Genomic DNA, 8,907 nt, shown 5'->3' on the forward strand with positions numbered 1-8,907 from the left:
ATATTGATATCTTTTATGTGATTATTATTGTCATTTTTTATTATTGTTGTTCTCATAAATTATGATGAGTTTGAAGGAATTATTTTTTTATGTATTTTGATATTTTTGGTTATTAGTTATGATGCATCGATACTTTAATTTATCTCATATGTATTCATGTCGGACACATATCTATATTTGATACTTTAGGATACTTTACATATATTTATCAATAAAGTATCTAATATATAAACCAATACTTTTATGATGACAATAATTTATAAAATTTTGTGTTGAAAATGTTTAATACATTTGATTTGAGTTTGCATTCACACAACAAAAAATCATGTATTTATAATGTTTTTAAGATTTTTTTACATTTTTCAATATGTATATCACGTATCTTGTCCTATTATTTTTTAAATAACCGTATCAATGTATCAATACATGTCGTATCTGATACACGTATCGTATTTATACATCATATATTATTAATGATGTTTTCCATCAAACATTTGTATCATTGTTATTTTTTAGTTTCTTACATTTGTGGTTACACCTAGGTTTTTTGTGCTATTTATGTGATAAGTAAATTATAAGCTATTCCAAAACACTTTTTTAGTGTACGAAATAATTATATATTATTAAGAATTTGTCACCTTAGGTTAGGTAACTTCTTATAAATAATGTTAGAGAATAAAGTGAGTTAAAATAATTTATGGTTAAATTAATTTATAAAAATCTCATTATTTTTTCAGAATATAACTTTTTAACTCTTTTACAAGTTAAATTAAAATAAAAATATTTCAATTTTTATTTCTTTTTTCTAGTAAAGGATTTTGTAAATTGTTTTTTCTACCTAAACAGACTCGTAACTGAATTTAACTGAATTATTTGTAGAATTATTATAACAGACAAATTCTTTCTCCAAGTATTTAACTGAATTGCATGTTCATATTTGGAGTTTTAGATACGATCATGTCCCTGTTGATCACGTCTTGGCGATACACATAGAAAATTTTAAAAAATAAATTTTTTAAAATTGTTATACTGCAGTTTTTGTATTTTCCTATTTCGATGAATAATTAGATATTTTTTTAATGATGAGATTACACCTTTAAAGCAAAAAACTCTATTCTTCTAACTCGAGAGGTTCATGAACATCCAACGAAAGAAATATAAAATAAAGAATCAAATAGATAAAATAATAAGAGTGAAAATAACGACAGAGATATTTGATATTTTATTATATATCAATTGAGTAGGACACGAGCAAGGAAAGAACAAAATGTGGTTAGAGTCGAAGCTTCGAATGAACATAATATGATTTTTCAAAAAAAAAAAAATTATGCTACAAGTCCTAATTATATATATATATATATATATATATATATATATATATATATATATATATATATAATTTTTCAATCCTAAATTTTTTAAATATTTTTTCTTTAAATTTAACATTTTACTATTTCAGTCTTAATAATATTCCATCAGTTTTTCTTTATGCTGTAACTTGTATCTATTATAAATTTTTGTTTGCTTTATTTTTTTCTTCAATAACAAATACATGATATCATTATCCAAAATTTGACATGTTAGTTAGTTAAGAAAAATCTTGGGAGTTAGTGAACTTAGAGTTATTATAGTGGTAGAGACCCATGAAAGGTGTAACCAATAATTCAATGCAACTTTGTTCCACACTTCAATGGATCCATTATGATCATGCCCATGAAAACGAGGTACCCACTAACTTCTCCTTTTGTTCAGAAAGACGGAAAACTAATCCATATTTATTTCACACAATTTCAGCAATAAATTGACGTCAATATTGTAATTATTATTATTATTATTAACACATGAAATTAGAAAAAAAAAAATCCAATGTTTCCCTTATTTCACAACTGAACTCTACCAATGGGATATCAGCATCATATAAGGTACATAGACTAGTTGAAAATTATTTAATTAAACTAATTTGAGACCACCAACTAACTTTTTGGGAAAAGAAACTAAAGGAAAAAATGTATACATAAACAAGAATAACTAGTGGACCCTTGACCTACTTGAAAGCATATTTGAAGTGAGTACTTTGAGAGTAAGTATGAAAAACTATGTAGATTGTCTCTTGTGTGATTTCTACCTAAAACATTTTTGTAATAATTGGATTCCTACTTTCCATCATATATTAATAATAAGATGAAATTTTTTGGATAAACTTTATTTGAGATTATAATAGATTAGTTTGAAAAAATTAATTATATTTTTAATTCTCTAAATTTTCAAGTAAAATTGAATTTTGTTCTTGTGATAAATTTTGTACCAATTTTATTCCCACACTTCATGAATGCATGTATGATGTTCTTAATAGCCATTAACGTTAAGTTATTGTGCACCGATACTTCAACTTGAGTCACGTATCCGTATTTGATACTTTAGAATACTTTATTGATATTTATCTGTGAAGTATATAATTTATAAAGTCGTAGTACACTACAAGACAATCTTTTAATAATGATCAATTTTAGTGACAAAAAATAATTAGTCATTATATAGTGATCAATTTATGTACCAATTTAAAAACTAAAAATTATTGACAATTAAAATAGTTCCAACAAATTATAATTGGTCTCTAAATTAATAATTAAAATAGTTTTTATTATGAATTAGTTTCTAAATTTATCACTAACATCAACTACCAATGTTTTGATTAACAAAATAATTGGTTTCTAAATTGGTCACTAACATTGACTACCAAGGTTTTTGGTTATCAAAATAATTGGTCTCTAATTAGGAAATTGGTCTCTAACATATCTTTGGTTACTAAAATTAGTCATTATTTAAGAGTTTTCTTATAATGATATTTTTATGATGGCAATAATTTATATTTTTTATGTTGACAACTTTAGTACATCTTGTTTTAATTTGGATTCACACAGTACCAATTATATATTATTATGTTTTTAAGAATTATTTCAAGTGAGTATTCACCAAAGTCTCACATTGAGAAATATGAAGAAGAGAGCATTAGAAAAGTATTATAAAAATAAAGAGTTGCTTTTGGAATTGTCACCACAAATTAATAGGTCTCTTGGGTGGTGTAAGGGGGCTTGGATAGTTGTGTGTTATTGGAAAGTTTTCAATATTTGCTAAAAAAATTGCACTATTAAGGGTTTACAATTTTGGTTCACAAATAATTGCACTATGAAGTGTTTGCAGTTTTGGTCCATAAAAAATTGTATACTTTTTGTTGAGTGTTTATGGATGTAGGCCTTGAGGTGCCGAACCACATTAAATTTCTTATATGTTTTTTTATTTATATTTTATGCTCTTATTTGTGAATGTGCTTCCACTTGAAGAGATTATTTTATTAGTGCATAGTTTGGCATATTGACCATAATCAACATTGCGTCTTGTGCCTTTGGAGGGAGTGGAGTTTGTGTGTGATGAGATGCTCGCATCTTGTGCCTTTGGAGGGAGTGAAGTTCGTGTGTGATGAGATACTCCTAGATTTGCTCGCTTGACCCCCCCGGTAAGCAATGTACGATGAAAATCTGATCTGTACGAGTTGTGATTTGCGTGCTCTGTGCTTTACAAATATGCTCTAGATGTTTTATTCCATAACATGTGAGACTTTTGGTGAAGAGAGAATATGTTAGATCTCAAGTGAGTATTCACCAAAGTCCCACATCAAAAGTATTACGAAAAACACAATTCTTAATTATTTTTTATTTTGCACGCCTCTAAAATATTTTTCCATTTTAATTTACTTTACAACACCATTTGTTATATCATAAATTGCTTAATCTTGTGTTTGGATGAGTATTTCAACAATTCTAAGAAATTGAAATACATTGCATTTGAAATTCTTGCAATTGAATTTCCTTCATTTTCTAAATAATCTGTTTGGATAAAGTAATTGAAATACCTTACATTTCAATCTCTTGTTTGGATAAAATAATTGAATTTCTCTTATGAGATAAAATTTAGTTTTAATAATATTTATTTAATATATAATTTTTGAAATTAAATTTAACAAATATAATTGTAACCTTAAAATATTTAAATTCGGCCAAATTTTGATTGACCTGACTCGACCAAATTCGGTCAAATTTTTTGTTGATGTAAACTCAGTCCAATTTGGCCAAATTTAGGTCGGAGCTAACTCAGTCACATTCCGCCAAATTTTGGCTGGTGCAGACTAAACCAAAATTTTCAAAATTTTGGTCGAGGTCAACTCGGCCAAATTTGGATGAATTTCAAAATTTGGATGGCATGGTCTGTATGGGTTGTTAGGAATGCCTGGTTTATTAGGCCCCCAAACCCGTTTGAGTCATCAAGCCTGCTTGACTTGTCTTGGTTGTCGTGTCCGCTCGACTTGTTTGGGTTGTCGGACTTACATGGCTCGTTTTGGTAGTTGGGTCCGCTATTTCATTGGGCTTGTTTGGTTTGTCTAGATCATCTGGTCGGCCCAGCCCGTATGGGTCGTCGGACCGGCCCGACCTGTCTAGGTCATTTGGGTCGTCTAGGCCCAATTGACACTTTTAATATTGAACAATGAGGAATTCTACAAATTGTGAAATTTCAATTTTCTTGATTTTTGAGTAAATTTCAAATGCTACTATTGTAGTGATTTGAAATATCTTCTTAAAATTCCTTAATTTCAATTCCCTTTTAATTTCCTCATCCAAATAAGTCATTTTACTCCAAAGAAATTCAAATTCTCCAAATAAATGAATTATTCTCTTAAATTGCTTATCCAAACACACTATAAAAGAAATCATATATCATTTATAAAATGCGGTGATGAAATCTGTATAAAATTTATGAAAGAAATGAAATTCAATTTCGTTTGAAAGTTTAGAAATTAAAATATAATTAACTCTTAAATATTGTTAATCTATTTTGATTCATTACAAATTTAAATTAATTCAACTTATTTATAAAATATAATTCATTCATTAACAACTATTTTGCGTACACCCGATCCATATATAAAATAATATTTATAAAACAGTAAAATGTTTTTTCTTCAAATTATATTTTTCTTAAGTTTTCAAAAATATATTTTGTAAAACAAATTTGAAAATGTACCATCGAAAAAGAAAATAAAAAATATTTAATCGAAAATTACTTTTTGAAGTTTGTTGATTTGAGTAGATTTTTGAAGCATAATGAGAATTTAATTATTTGCGAAATTGTACTTGAACAGCAAAATGATCTAGTTCAAAAAAAAAATCTAATAAACTATTCTCGTCAATAAAATTCGAAATAGTCTATAACAGTAAAATAGTAAAATTTATTAACAAAACCATTGTTCTCTAAAGATAAAGATTCAATATAACAACATATACAGCGCCAACTTAATCAAATTCTTCTATAATAAATGAACAGATTAAGCTAATTATGTGTTTATGGCAAATTTTACTTGCAATATTTATGCTTAAGTGACCGAAGAAGATTCTCTCTCTTTTTTTTTTCTTTAAACAAGGAAAATCATAGAATGATGTAAGACTAAACCTTTAAACATGATATTTCTATGACGCATTTAACAAGATAGCTAAAGTGTAATAACTTTACAACAATAAATTTACCAAGTAAACACATTTCAACATCAATTTTCACTTGGAATTATATTTGGTTTCCCTTGAGTTTATTGTTTTTCTTCTTCTATATTCATCTTTCTTATTTTACAAAATTAATTCACATACATAATAAATAAGCACGCTACGCAGGGAAAAGGTTAACATTTTTTTAAAGTAAATTGCTATTTTGGGTGGAAAAATCATTGACAAGGCTTAAAACAATGAATTTATTTTCTCTTCTCTACGTGATATAAGACTTAAATTTTCTTCACTATTCAACCTTTTGTGATGGTGAATATTTCCCAATGTAGTGAATTTGTTTTGATGAAAAACAAAACAGACCCATGTGACAATAACTTTACACATCGTATCCTAGGACCTTGATGTTGTGGAAGCAAAAAAGGAAGGGGTAATATACACATAAAGTGACACAAAAAACTTAACATATATAAGGTAAACAAGAAGAACTGAAACAAAAAAGAGAGACATGAAACTGAGTTATACTATCAAATCAAATCATCTCAAAATAATAGCAGAAAAGTCTTGTGATGCAGAAACATGAAAGGACCAAGAGCTCAAATGAGGAACTAAAAGAACACTTGAAATTATCATGCAGTCCTACAAGCACATGAAGGTCCTTATTAAGGACAAACATATGGGGCATCTTCTTATCATATCTTCCACCACCTTATAAGTACATGTAAATATACTAAGCAATCAAAACCTATTTTATCATATATATATATATATATATATATATATATATATATATATATATATGAAATCTATCAAACCAATCAAAAGCCAAGAAAAAAAAATAATCACTTGCTTTCTTTCTATGCATGTGTTTGAGAACAAATTAATAAAGAAATTAATGGAAAAACAACAACACAAGCAATATACCAAAGAATATACCGGATATAATTTCTCATAACTTCAATAATTTATGAGAAGCAACTATCAAAGAGGAACAATAATAAATCACTACAATCACAAATAAAGACACAAAAATTTTTAACGTGAAAAACTCCTTAAATCAAGGGCACGAGTCATCCAGACCAAAGACATAGTTTCACTATGACCAATAAGAGTACAAACGAGTCTCAATCAACTGCATAAATTAGTGACAACACCCAACTAAATATCAAAACAACAAATGTTTCAAATAAATAAGAATAAAGAGAAGAAAAACCTATAAAATCACTACTGCAGTGCAAAATTAATTTCTTCCAACTGAGATTTCGTAACGATGATCTGACCGGTCAGAATGAAGAAAATTGTGTTCCAAACCTGGTATAAAATTTTCAGTACGATCCAACGGTGAACAAATCCGCAATGCTAATTTTATGGTGACAGCTCAGTGAAAAACGATTTTTCCCTCTACCTCCCTCAATGTGCTAGGGTTTTTAGTGAATTTTAACTCTTTTGTTCTATCTCTCTTCTTATTTTGCGGCCCCTCTCCACTAAGTTAACTCGACTCTGTTAAGTGAGATATAAGCTTCTCAAGTTTTGAGCTTTTTCTTTTTACGTAAGAAGAGAGCCTAATACTCAACAAAAATTGTTGAATTACAACTTTAATTTATAAGAATGAAAAATGAGAAACTTGTTCCTATTATGTCCAAAAACTCGCATCGTTTAGAAGTCAAAACCGATTTAAATACTAATTGATAACAATTTTATCATTGAACTTAAAATCGGAAAAGACTTAAACATATATTATTGAATTATTGAAAAGAGAAGAATGTTATCGATGAGAAATTTTTGTATATCAGTCATTATATATTTGTATGTATATCAACTTTATGAAAATGGAGTAATTAATAAAGTGATCAAACATTTGTTGACAAGTGGTTACGTTTTCTCCTTGAAAAAAACTGAGTAAAGGAAGGAAAGCTTTTTGTAATGTTTGGATAATGCCCAATAAAAGAGGGTAATGGCTCCTCCACTTCTCTATTTTTTTTAATGATTCTTTTATCATATTTTTTAACTTCCTTTTTGTATTCTCTTAAATTATATTTTGGATGATGTTATACCAGACGACCACACAAACCAATTTGACACATTTAATTTAAAGAGTGAGGTTTTTACCTATGAAATAATGCGATTTCAATAGGAAATTTACTTTCTTATTAGTTCATGTTACAATACATTAAAGAACAATTGAAAAAATTACTATAATAAGGCTTTGTCGATTAAAAATTCACAATTGAAAAACTTACAAAATTGTTATGATTGAGAGAACAACATAAACACTTGTTTCTTGTCTTTTTGTCATAATACATGTTGAGTTTTAAAAGTAATGTGAATGGGAGAAGTTTGTGATCTTTCCCTTTGAGTAGAGCTTTTGAAGGTTGGAAGAAATTAAAGGTTTTGTTCAAAGCTTTGTGATTGAGAGAACTTTGATTATATGATAGCCACTTGTTTGGTTGTGAACATTTGACATCTTTGGGTATTTTGTGATTATGATTGTTGTTGTTTAATTTAATGCATGGAACCACTTCTGAGGGGATAAGAAAATGTCAACCACTTTCTATCTACATGCTATGATATGAACCACTTTTAATTTTGTAGGGCAGAATAGCCAAACTAACGAAGCTTTTACTTCCAGCACCTCCAACAATTTCTTAATGTACCCCACAAAATTTTCAAAATGACCATTTTGTCTTTTTCAAAAGTGACTTCAAAATTACATAAATGTACGAGATTATTTCGAAATATGTTTTTGGAATGAAGTTTTCAAAATAAAATTTTCGAAATAAATATAATACCTTTCAGAATTAATTTTGTAGAAAAATATTATATGAAATATATTTTGAAAAGAGCTTTTCAAAATATAAAGAATACATTATAGAAAGAATTTTGCAAAATGAGTTTTTTTTTTTTCACATTTCTCTCTTCTTCTTTTCTTTTAGTGTTCTTCCACTCTTCTTCTTCCTTTGTAGTAGTGGTGATGATAATTATGATGATGGTGATGGTGACAACAATGCCATTAATGGTGTGGTGCATTATTGAAAGATATTTGAGTCATGCTCTTTTATTAAAGAGGTGTATCTAGTGATTCTGAGAGTGTAGGAAACAATAACTATCTAAGTAACATATAAAGTCCAAGAAACTGACCCAATTTCTACAATATCTAAAAGTTGATGACAATTTCTTTTTCCACCCTATACTTTCTTTGTATACTATCGTGATATTTTTTGTCGTATACTAGTATGAAGTTTTCGAAATATTTAAACGTGAAAGCTATAAGAGACTACTTTCATTTGACGTTAAAAAGGAAGAAAGAATATTTTCTCAAATTGAACGTCCTTGAAGAGAAAGAAGAAAATTATTTGATTAA

The sequence above is a fragment of the Vigna unguiculata genome, chromosome 5, assembly GCF_037176805.1.
Source record: "Vigna unguiculata cultivar grain cowpea cultivar isolate G323 ecotype 2 chromosome 5, ASM3717680v1, whole genome shotgun sequence".
Lineage (NCBI taxonomy): Eukaryota > Viridiplantae > Streptophyta > Magnoliopsida > Fabales > Fabaceae > Vigna > Vigna unguiculata.